General features: G+C 42.8%; 1 protein-coding gene across 1 annotated transcript in view; it reads right to left on the reverse strand.

Moving 5' to 3' along the window:
* The window catches only part of cdh23 (cadherin-related 23), a 225637-nt gene that overhangs the window by 131306 nt on the left and 80965 nt on the right, over positions 1-13366 (reverse strand). The window lies entirely within an intron of this gene.

Consider the following 13366-nt stretch of genomic DNA (forward strand, 5'->3'; position numbering starts at 1 on the left):
AAAACTTGTCTTTAGTTGTTTCAATGTTCAAGCTTGAGTGTGCGTGTTTATGAACTTTATGAGTGCCTTATGAGTGTATTGAAGTAGCCCACCTCAATAACAAACTCCCACCACCGCTTACCGTAATGTTCTCCTTGTAGTTATTGAAGTAGCCTAGCTGAAATACACACATTTCTACCTGTCACGGCTGTCGCCTCTCAGGTCCTGTGTATCCTGTTATGTAAATAAGCTGTGTGGTTGCTTCAACGTGAGTGGCTACCAACTCCTGGTTCCGCCCCCGAAGATACTGATTGGAGCGCGCCAACCTCCAATACCCGTGCCATCCCAGCGCACACCTGCCAGAGATGACGCTACAAAGCCTGGGGACAGCTATCACTCAGGAGGCTCTGTTGCGATCAGACGCCTCACACATCCTGCTCCTGTGTGGACAAGTCAAACTTAAGCTAGTAGATTGTATTTGACTCTTCTGAACTGTGTTTAGTGTTGTGTGTTAGGGGTGTTTAGTTATGTGTATAGAGTAGCGTGTGGTGATATGTGTTTAGCATAGCGTGTTCTGTTATGTGTTTAGAGTAGCGTGTTTTGTTTCCCCTTTGTTAGCTGCGTTTACCTGCAGCCTCCTTACAATTAGTGTTGACTGGAAGTGATCTCAGGTGTGTCAACTAGGCTCATTTTTAGAGTCCTCTTTCTGTTTCTAGCAGTAAAGATGTAGCACCTCATTTCAGACTCCAGCTTACAGCTTCCTGCCTAAGACCTGCCTAGGACCAGTATCAAGGAATGTTAAGCCCTCCCACTATTTTCCAAGAGGGCGTTTATACATTTGCAGTAAAATCAGAAAATCTTGGTGTCAAAATGTAGAATAACACAAACACAACGTCTTTGAAATGCAGTTAAGCATATATTATGTTTAATGAACTTTTAAACATCTTACAACTTTTTTTAGTGCAGCCATAGATGTGCAATGAGTTAGAGAGAGACAGAGTTAAAAGTGGGGCTGCAGGCTGACATGCTTAACTAATAATAATTTATTATATCAAAACAATGCCTGTCTATCTAGCATAAAATCCCAATAAACTGCTAGCAACTGTAAAACACTAGTGCTAGCTAATGTTTTGCAAAATATTAAAAGTGAGGCTATTACAGTAGACATAACGTTAGTCTAGTAGCCTCACTTCTAATATCTTGCTAAACAGTTGCTAGATACATGTTGGCTAGCTAATGAGCTTCACATATCAACCTGAAAAACTGCGAGGCTCCACTCGCAGCCCCCCCTCCGCACCACTCCGCTGCGAGACGCTGCACGCACCCCCAACTATGACTGACTTCCCGCGTCCCTGTGTAACTGGGAAACTGATAGAATTGGATCATAAGATCGTGGTGTTTTTGCAACTTCAGCATAGGGGTTTGGGATGTTTATTGAACTTTGGCTTTCAACTGATTTACCATCGAAACACATGTATGGCTCTGCCGCTCAGCGCTGCTGCATGCCTCTGTCTGTGTCTGCGTTCTTCGCACCTGCCTGTAATCTGAGAAGGTCCCGCCTCTCTGGCTGGCTCCCGAACGGAAAATCTTCAGTGTTGATTGACACTTCAGTAATAGCCTATCAGATAGCGCTGTGGGCGGGACATTGCTCGTGTACAGAGAGTGGTGACTGCAGCCAGAGAAAGGGCCGCACCGGAGCCAAAGATTTATCGGCAATTTCATTAAAAAAAGGCTGATACCGATAATCGGTCAAATGCGGAATATCGGCCACGATAATCGGCCAGGCCCCTAGTCGACCCCTAATATCTAATCTTGTAATTCAATAATATATAGTCTTTATTATATTAAATAATCATAATAATAATGTAAATGTTTACATTACACTTCTTTATTTGTTATGCTCATACTTTTACCTTTACAATCGTTTGCTTTAATATGCAGTATATTTGTTGTATATTTTTGCGTTTGCTTCCTCCTGCTCCCTTTCGGACACATACTGTATGATTTATTATTATTATTAATATGAAGATATTATTAAGATAAGATAAGATGTTACTTTATTGATTGAACATTTTAGTTTAGAATGTGCTGTCCCACGGTAATTCAGAAGGCTCACAGGTCACATTCCGACCATTATTTAAAACAATAGGTGCTTTCACATCGTCTACAGTTTGATTTGTATAGAGGGAGCTCTGTGGCTGAATGGCCAGCGATTAGGTGTGGCGCATTTATCATAGGTGATCAGAGCCAACTGCCTGCCGTCAGATTTCATTTAAAAAACAGATCTGATTTTAAGACTATTTCTGCGCTCATAAAGAACGATAAGAATAAGAATAATGCGTATTGAATTGGTTTCATTAATTAGTGAGTTTATTTAACACTAGAACCGCCAATCGGGTCAATTTGTGTGATGTGTGTTGTGTGTGTGTAATGTAACTTTTTTTCAATAAAATATTAAAGTCTCCCAGTCCGTGACTTTTCCTGAAAGTGTGTTATGTAGCACCCTATGTTGTTAAAAATTGCATTCTAATAGCGGGATTTGACGTTTTTTGGTAGGCCTATACAAAAACCTCTGGCGGTTCTAGTGTTAAGGTAATTAGGTACAGTAGAAGCCCTTTTTTATCAGTAACAAATTTAGCAGTTGAACATAAAAGTCAACTAACTGAGGGTCACTTGCAATGACAGTGTTGTGTCTAACTGTAAACGTGTCACTCAGATTAACCTACAGTTAATTCAGCTGCTGTAGAAGAAAGATCAAGGGGGGAGGGGGGGACTCTGGGGGTTATAAGTGGGTTTGGTGGTAACAATTGGGTAAAAGCTTGAGTGCAGTTCACCTGGGTATGGCATCGTTTAATTTGAAGTCCTTTTTAATCAGTCCTTCTGTCAAGCAGCTAGATCAGTGTCGTAAGGAAGACCTGTTAGAGACTGCACAACACTTCAGTCTCACAGGGGCAAAGCAGTTATTAAAAGCGTATCTAAAGGCTGTCATCGTGGATGAGTTGGTGGAACGGGGTAATCTTGTGTTGCCTGCGATGTCTGATGCGTTAACGGAAGATTGGGAGACGCAGAAGCTTGAGGCGGAGCCTTCAGCTGCTCAGGGAGAGGGTGGGGACAGTGAGGACGACAGGCGGTTTACACCACCGCTCTCGTCGCCTCGCCATGAAGCACTATCCCCTGGTAGCTCAGTGGAGTCCCGAGAGGGGGCTAAACTAAAGGTCCGTCTCGCTCGTCTTCAGCTGGAGGCAACGGGCAAAGAGCTTCGTTTTCAGCTGGAGGCAACAGACAAAGAGCAGAGCAGGCAGATACAGTTTCAGCTGGAAATAAGGAAGTTGGAGATGGAGGAGAAAATAAGATTGTGTCAGCTGGAGTTGGACTCGCAACTGCACGCATCCGGCGCTTTTATCCCGGCCGTAGGCCCTCATCCACCCGGCTTTGACGTGAGTAAACATCTCTCACTAGTGCCAACCTTTAGGGAGACTGAAGTGGACGCGTATTTTGGCGCATTTGAGCGCATTACTGCAGCGGCCGGCTGAATCGTGGGCTCTCCTGGTGCAATGTAAAATTCACGGGAGAGCTCAGGAAGCAGCGGCTGCTCTTTCTTTGGAGGAAAGTCTTGATTATGACACCGTTAAAACTGCCATCCTCAGAGTGTATGAACTCTTACCCGAAGCTTACCGGCAGAAATTTAGATATCATAGGAAGGGTCCTAATCAAACACATGTGGAGTTTGCCAGGGAAAAGGGAATGATGTTTGCGAAATGGATTGCTTCCTATAAAGCCGGGGATTATTTTGCTCTGAGAGAATTAATTTTGATGGAAGAATTTAAGAAATGTTTGTCCGAGCGCATCGTGGTGTACCTAAATGAGCAGAAAGTGAATACTCTCTCAGCTGCCGCTGTGTTGGCTGACGAGTATGTGCTTACCCACAAATCAGTTTTTTCTCCGGGTTTTACTGACAAACCCCGCCGTGTGACAGCTGCACCTTTTACTCAGCCATCGAATGTGTATAACGTGGAAAAAGAGGAGAGAGAGTGCTATTACTGGCACCAGCCTGGACACGTCATTGCAAACTGTGTGACACCAAAGCGTAGGGAACAGCCACAAAATATGTCCCAGCCGAAAGGCATCGGCTTAATTAAAGCAGAGTCACTTACTAATCCTACATCTGATACTGACGAGATAGATGACTGTTTTAAGCCCTTCGTATTTGATGGTTTGATATCTTTAACTGATAAGCCTGCCGATCAGAGACCCGTGCGTATACTGCGAGACACTGTGCTGCCATTTTCTGACCAGTCAGCCTGTGGTTATGGCTCCATACTATGTGGCATTGAGATGGGTTATGTTCCACGCCCTGTGCACACTGTACATATGTGCAGTCAAGATTAGTCACCGTTTTTTTCCCTGTCGCTGTGTGTCCCACGTTACCTACACCAGGTATAGTATTCCTGATGGGAAACGATATCGCGGGTGGTAAGGTGACTCCTGCACTGGAAGTAATGGACGCTCCTCAGTCCGCAGGGTCACCTGAGGTAATAAATACTCACATTTTCCCTAGCTGTGCAATCACACGTGCACAGGCGCATAAGACTGACTCAGATGTGACATTGGCTGATACTATGTTTGTGTCAATGCTTGCAGACGAAACGGTGGTGGAGGAAAAGCCAGTAAATGTGGCCCCCCCTCCTCTTGAGCCAGCGCAATCTGCCGGCCCAGCCATGCCTACTGACGAACCGACTCTCCCGGTAATCCGAGAGCGTCTAGTCGCTGCGCATAGGGTGGATCCCACACTTGCTAAGTGTTTCGAACAGGTGGTGAGTAATGACCAAGCAAGGGGTGACAAGGTGGCTTATGTTAGGCTTATAGGAAAAAAAGGTATTGGTGCGTAAATTGTCCCTCACTGCTACTGCTGAAGCTGACTGGGGTGTAGTTCATCAGATAGTTGTGCCAGCCCGTTACCGCCAACATGTACTGTCCGTAGCCCATGAAAGTCAATGGTCCGGACATCTGGGTGTGCCTAAAACATACCAGCTCATACTCAAGCATTTCTTTTGGCCAGGGTTAAAGAAAGATGTCGCTAATTTCTGTCGCTGCTGTCATTTGTGCCAGGTTGTCGGTAAACCGAACCAAATAATTCCTCCGGCCCCGTTACATCCTATACCAGCAATGGGTGAGCCTTTTGACAGAGTGTTGATAGATTGTGTTGGTCCTCTACCTCGCACAAAAAACGGTCAGCAGTATTTACTCACCATAATGTGTGCCTACACTCGATTCCCTGAAGCCGTCCCTTTGCGAAACATCACTGCTACTGCTGTAGTTAAGGCTCTGACCAAGTTTTTCTCCACCTTTGGAATCCTGCGTGTGATCCAAAGTGACCAAGGAACAAACTTTAAGTCGAAGCTGTTTAAACAGGTCCTCCAAACACTGAAGGTGGAACACGTTGTCTCCAGCGCATATCACCCTCAGTCCCAAGGGGCGTTAGAACGGTGGCATCAGACATTGAAGAGCATGCTAAGGAAGTACTGTTTAGAAACGGAAAATAATTGGGATGAGGGAATCCCCTTCGTCTTGTTTGCAGCTCGTGAGGCTGTTCAGGAATCCTTAGGATTTAGTCCAGCAGAGCTCGTTTTAGGCCATACGCCCCGCGGTCCACTTACAATTCTGCACGATGAGTTCCTAGTGGTGGGTTCCCCTCCAGAGAAAGATGTATTAGATTACGTTAGTCAGTTCCGCGAGCGCTTGCACCGCGCAAACTCACTCGCCAGAGAGTCCCTTTCTGCTTCCCAAGCAGTAATGAAGCGTACATTTGACCGCACCTCTATTCACAGGCAAGTCCTCGCACTATTGCCCATACCTGGCTCCGCACTTTCTGCCAAATTCCTCGGTCCATATGAAATTCACGACTGCCTCAGTGATATGCAGAGATGGGGTCGTTACTAAAAAAATGTAATATATTACATATTACATATTACTTTAAAAAAAAGCAATATATTACACTACTTCGTTACTCTCTACATAAAGTAACTCGTTACTTTACTCGTTACTTTACTCGTTACTTTACTCGCCGAGCACGTACAAACTGCGCATGCGTGAGTGGCAATAACTCTCCTTACCAGGAGGCGGCGGCGGTAGTGTGTATTCGTCATTCAAAACAGGCAACAACCGGAAGACAGAGAAGAAGAACAGACTACGTAAGCTTCACCTTAGCATGTGTTCTTTGCAGGTGTTTGTTGAGGTTTGACGTGGTGTTTACAGCAGTGGATAACAGCTTCTGGCCTGGACACAGTTTGCACCTCACCGTCACATTCCTTTCTATTATTCGGACAAACTCAAAATAATGGGCATACCTCCACCCCTCGAAAGTTATCGCTGACTCAGCCATGTTTATGCAGCACTGCACGTGGAGATGTGGACGTGCAAGTCGCGCAGATTACGTACATATAAACCTGCGGCGGAAACCCCTCTTGTCTTTCAGTGTGATTATGACTGATTTTAGTAAGTAACGAAGTAACGCGTGTCGGGGCACCCAACTCTGGTGATACGGACTATGTAATCCGTACTCCGGAAAGACGGCGTAAGACGTGTGTATGTCATGTTAAAATGTTGAAGCGTTATCATTTTCGAACAGCCGCAGACGGCCCGCCTGTAGAGTTGGTTAACTAAAAAGTTGCTGTTTCGGCATTGATAGTCGCGGATAGTTCAGAACCAGTCGACGATGGCTTGGTGATGCATTCCCATCATCAGCCAGGCGCCTGTCTGAGTAACTCTGAGATGATACCTGCATTGCCGACTCAGTTAAGCCATCTGCCGGCAGAGCAACAGCATGACATAACTCACTTAGTGGCTCGTTTCCCACGTCTGTTCCATGATGTCCCAACCCGAACCACCGTGGTTAAACATGATATCGATGTCAAAGGAGCGAGGCCAATTAAACAGCAGCCGTACCGTGCAACAAAGCGTGCGCTCATGAAGCAGGAGGCTGAGTACCTCTTACGTAACGGTTTAGCCATACAGAGTTCCAGCCCGTGGTGCTCTCCGTGCCTTGTAGAGGTCAAATCTGATGGTTCTCCACGGTTTATCACAGATTACCGTAAAGTTAACGCTGTTACGGCTTCAGATTACTACCCGTTGCCCCGGATGGAGGATTGTGTCGATAATCTGGGAACCGCCAAATATTTCAGCAAATTGGATTTGCTTAAAGGTTACTGGCAGGTGCCTTTAACTGACCGTGCCTCAAATCTCCGCCTTCGCTACGCCGGACCACTTTTTACAGTACACTGTCATGGCTTTCTGTATGTGCAGCACACCCGCTACCTTACAGAGATTGGTAAATACTGTCCTATCCGGCATAAGTAACTGTAATGCCTACATAGATGACATTATTGTGTACACGCCCACTCGGGAAATGCACATGCAGATCCTAGAACAGGTGTTCACTCGACTCGCGCAGGCGCCACTTACCTTAAACTTCGCCAAATGTGAGTTTGGCAAAGCTACTGTTACATACTTACGCAAACAGGTTGGGCAAGGCCAAGTCCGACCAGTGGAAGCTAAGTTGGTGGCAGTGGCTGACTGTGCTGTGCCTGTTACAAGGAGTGCTCTCCGCTGTTTCCTCGGTATGGCAGGCTATTATCACAGTTTCTGCCGCAACTTCTCCACTGCAGCCCAACCATTGACTAACCTGATAAGTCCCAAGGTGGAGTTTGTTTGGACCCCTGAGTGCCAACACGCATTTGAGTGTGTGAAGATTCTCTTAAATCATGCCCCTGTGCTTGCCGCTCCCAATCTCGCCAAGCCTTTTATGATGCGTTTCCACTGCAGCGCGGAGCTCGGTTTAAGCGTGCAGAGCCGTGCGGGGTCCGTTTTTGGTTGCGTTTCCATTTGGCCTAGTACCGGCTAGCGCAGAGGTGGCCAACCAGTCAGAGGTTAAGAGCCATATTTTTTCTATGTTACTGCAAAGAGCCACATCAAACACACAGTCACTGATACCGCTTGTTTCAGTTTTTTGTTTTCTGGAGACAAGATTTCAACCACGTCACTGATGCATTTTTGTGGCATTGGGATATCTATTTTTTAAATCCTCTGGAGCAGAGGGAGGAGCTTTGGATTATTGTTATTGATTAATGCATCAGTGTTTCTTATAGGGTCAAAAACACTAAACTCACAGCTTAAAATGAAAGCGTTTAGTTTATTTAATAAAAGAGCACATGTTCAATGTGAAAAGTGACAGTAGTTATAGATTATTTGCAATTTGGTGCTATATATATATATAAAAAAAAAAAAGATTATATATATTTTTTAAACACCTTGAATTTCAGGGGGGGCGCGGGGCTCCGTTGGCACCCCTCCAAGACAATGGTAGGGGAAACACTGGATAGTGTTTAATCAACGATAGATTTCCCCCCCCTCAAAGGTGATTGGTTCACTGCATCGCAGGTATTATTGTGATTGGCTCTTGGGCCACATCAAAATTAGACGCGCTGTCATCCTCTCATACTGACACCTGACACCACACATACACAGGTAGGGAGAGTCGGGACGAAAGTAACACGGGACGAAAGTAACACGGGATGAAAGTAACGCAGCGATTTTATCCGAGCCCAAACAACTTTGACCGGCCAAATTACGTCAGAATTATCAGCATTCAATACTTTAACAGACCTACTAAATATCAGGTTTAACTGTGGTCAGGAGTAATGTTGTCACGATACCAACATTTTGGTTTCGATATCGATACCAAGTCAAGAATTCCGATTCTTTTTCGATACTTTTCTTAAAAAAAGGGAAACAGTGTTAAATGTAATTTATTGTGCTTTATTTCACACCAGAACCATGACTATAACACAAACTTTTAAACAATGAGAACAATAAATAAAATAAATGACAATAATTCTTATTAAATCAAATTAATACATTTCTTACAGACAGGCCTCGTGGTGTCCGTAGGCTTGCCCTCACTGTCAGAGATATAGCTAAAATACATCAACATTTCGCTTCTGGCGTCTTTTTTGTCAACAAGCCGAGGCCCAGCGGCAGTTGCACTCCCACTTGCAGTCATTCTTCTCGTTTTCTCACATGCTCTGGCAGCTAGTGCGTGCACGAGAGAGGGGAGGAACTTAGAGCGTGCTTGAGAGGGGAGGGACTGCAGGCACGGCTGCAGTGCAGGGATTGGAAGCAGAGCGCTGAACACACACGGCTCTTATTAAAACGGCGCTTTCTCACCGGAATACATTCCTCCGTCATTCTTAAAGTATCGATACTAATGAAATGGAGGAATCGTAACGTTTTTAACGGCAGGGTATCGCGGTATACCTTTCAAGTATCGGTACACCGTGCAACACTATTCAGGAGTAAGTGTATCTCCCCCAAACTCACACATATAAAATTCGATATGAACTGAAGAGCCGCATGAAACTAGGCAAAGACCCGCATGCGGCTCGAGAGCCGCAGGTTCGCCACCCCTGGGCTAGCGGGTCCTAATTCACAGTTTTTCTTGCCCCATAAAATCGTGGTTCTAGGGCCAGGAACAACCAGGCTGAGTCGGGCTGAGTATGCTAAACTAGAGAGAGATTCGCTGGCAAGGGAGCTACAACTACAACAAGATGAACATATTTGACCGTGATTTAATTGTAATACACGTTTCAAAATTATGCCGAAGTAACAACATAATGATACCGGTTAGTAAAAACCATGAATTAATGCTTTGACAAGTCTGCAGACAGACGGCAGGCGAAAAACCTTTTAAAATGCGTGTTGTCTAAATGGAGATTGGCTAAGCTAACGTTGTAAATGCTCCGACCGTCCACACTCACAACAACGGCCTATACAGACATAAATAAACCAGCGACTGTATTCGCCATGACACAGACAGTATGTGGTTTTACTTGTTTAACTTTTGTCTAGTTTCTGAACAGATATGAAGAGCTGTGAGCTCTGAGTGCTAAGAGCTAACGGCTGTGTTGTTTTTCTGGGGAGCTCATTGAAGATGACGTCACGGCTCCGCCTACACTGCGTTACTATAGATACTACCCCAGTTCCTAAACTGTAATGGAAATGCGCCATAAAGTGAGCCAGTCCTAACGAGGCCTAACCATACCGAGCGAGGCCGAGCGAGGCCGTGTAGTGGAACAACCCAGTCTCGTGGCATTTCGTGTTCACCAACACGATTTTTAATCTATTGATTCGTGTTCACCAACACGATTTTCCCCTTTTTTTCGTGTTGCACAGCACAATTTTAAAAACAATGTATTTCTATTGGTAGTCTCACGGCATTACGTGTTATAGGAAGACCGGAAGCTGTGTGGTTCATAAAAACATGTTCTTACTCAATATCAAGCTACAATTATTGCTTTTATTTTAAATCGTATAATTTCGGACTTTTGTTACCGTCTGTGAGGAAAATAAATGGGGCTGAGAGCCTCAGGATACTGAAATCTGTATTTTTTAAATCTTTTTTTCCTTCCAATTTGTTATTCTTTTCAAAATAACACACTGTTATTTACTCAACAATAACACATAATTATCCTTGTTTTTATTTATTGGTTTATTTCCATAATCTCTTGTTTTTTTTACGTCCGTCAGGAACTGAATTTCAAAATAAAAATGACCGGAAACAGACGTAGGCCTCTAGGAGTTTAGGATGGCCGAAGACACTACACTACCCATAATCCCCAGCTATCATTTAGGACTACAGTCCCTGTGATTAATCTTCAAGCTCTGGGATTGGATGTTGGAGTGGCAGTGCGCCAAGGTTATGCCTAGCGTCAAACAGCTGCTTGAAATGGAACGAAACCACGCCAGACTATTCAAAACTGGAATCGAACGCTCCCCCAGAACTACACATGCTGGCTATTGTGTTTCGCAAAATGTTCTATGGGACGTCTCTACTGAACGTTTTCGTTCCCACAATTAGAAGTTGCCATGACATTGGTGTTATCAAATGTAAAACATATAATTAATAAATGGGTGAAAATCGCTTGTGTCCATAATGCGCAGCATTAATATATACCCACATGACAGCTCATTGTTACTTTGGAATTCTACTCCACTACAATACAGAGGTTAACCTGGTATTTTTACTCCACTACACTTATTTGAGTTACTTTGCAGATTCAGATTAATGATGTGAAATATAAACAACCTGTAAATCAGACTTTAGTTACACCTGAGTAAAATTCAGGGAAGGTGATTGTCAAGTGCCAACAATCAGGAGTTGATAGTTGGTGCTTGAGAAGACTAAACATTTATCTGCAATTGACATGAATGGAAACGAGTAATAAAGTATATTCATTACTCGTTATTCTCGACTAATAGTTAATTAAAGACTGTATAATGGCTATTTTGCACATCCCTTTCAAGATTTTCAAAGGTTATTGACATATCATATACACAACTACGGTGTATGCAATGAATGAAAATCTTGGGTCACAGGTTCCTCAACAGTGCATTACAAGAGATCAATGTGTGTATACCTCCACCATTAAACTGTCATATTCTGCACATTTCTTATACTATCTACATACATAAGAGTATAATTAATATCTATAATATCAGTTAATATAAGTGCTTCAACATAGTTAACATTGCAGGAAAGAAATATATTAGACGTTAAGTACTTTGTCAGGCTTAATATTTATCTGTAGATACCGCCAAAGCTTTTTTCTGATTTAAAAGAAGACCTTAATCCAAAGTATTATTTAATGTTTAAATAAAGGTTAATTCGTTTTTCTGTTTTGCACATCCTCACATTAATATCTTTGTACATCCTGCACTAAACTGTTTTATTGTAGAGAACACCAGAGGTGGGAGTAAGTCCTACATGTGCAAGTCATGAGCAAGTCTCAAGTCTTGACTTACAAGTATCAAGCAAGTCCCAAGTCACTGTGGTGAGAGTCAAAAAAGGCAAGTCAAGTCATTGCTCAGGTCAAGCAAGTCAAGTCAAGTCATACGAAATTCTGATGAATAAGCCCAGTTTCCGCATTTAAATCAGTTAAAAGACAGTGGTTATGAAAATGGATTCAACCCACACTATGATCTTCATTACATACACAGTTATTCATTTGAAATCTAATTTAGACCGATGACAATCATATTAGATTCATATTAACCCCAGAACTGTAGACAATATAGCTAGGACTCAAAAAGTCTGTTCAAAAAGGCAGAATTCCAGGTAAGAAAATCATATATGGCATTTGCCATTACACATATTTAATTTAAATTCTGTTAACACTAGAACCGCCAATAGCGTAAGCACCTACATAGATATCATTTCAAATCATTTAATTTGTTCCTCCAACCTAGTATTGCACAGTGGTTTAGGGAACTTTCTTTATGTCTGCCTTTAGAAAAAATCACTTACATTCTCAAAGAAAAACAAGAACTGTTCCAGAAGGTCTGGGGACGTTTTATAGAGTATAACAAGAACAACGACCTATCTCAATTTCTGAACAAACCTGGGGCAGGATAATGCAATAATGCTATAATATGCTATAATATGTTAAAATGTAAATTACTGTGATATCCTCTGTAGAAATACGGTCCTATTGCTGGAAAACTGGATGGTTGCCGATGTATTAGAGTGCCCTTGTTGTATATACCAATTTAATTTAATGTTGTTATTTTTCTTTAATGTAAAGTAAAGTACTTGTCCTTATGTCGTGCGTTTGGCCCTATGTCTTCGTCCTATGTATGTGATTTTTTTGTAAGCTGAAAATCAAATAAACATATTGATAAAAAAAGAAATGTGTTCCTCTTCATTATTTCCTTATAAACTAAGCAGAATGATTTAAAACTCACTTAATTTGGGTTAATTTAGAAATGGCTTCAGTTTATCATCATAACAGATCAAGAAGTTCAGATTAATTTTACAATAAATCAAGGAATGATGCACTTCTACAAACAAAAACAGCATAATTAAAACATTTAAACAAACTACTAAAAGTAGATGAACTACATTATTCAAAAGTTTCCAGTAACTTCTGATAATAACACAGGGGAAATAAACGAGGCATCTCTTTTCCTCTCTCTCTCTCTCTCTCTCTCTCCTGACAGCCCGTCAGTATCAGGGTTAGTCAAAATGAATCCCTTGGCGGTTCTAGTGTTCATTTACCCCGTTTTGTCTTCTCTTTGCTTAATCGATTTGAAACCAAGTCTAACGTGGCTTAAACGTAACGTTAGCTTTCTAGCTAACACAACACAGTCACGTAGCCTACCTTTCTCTGTGTTTTTTTTTGTAGTGACGAATGAAGTTGGATGTTGTGGTGGTCCTGTCACTGATCTTTATGCTGCAGACCCTGCATACCGCTGTTCTCTTCTTATTAGCTTCATCGACAAAATAATCCTTGAATCCAAACTTCACTATTTTTGGAGTAAAGCTAGCCGCTGCCAT

The sequence above is a fragment of the Notothenia rossii genome (genome assembly GCF_949606895.1).
Source record: "Notothenia rossii genome assembly, chromosome: 6".
Taxonomy (NCBI): domain Eukaryota; kingdom Metazoa; phylum Chordata; class Actinopteri; order Perciformes; family Nototheniidae; genus Notothenia; species Notothenia rossii.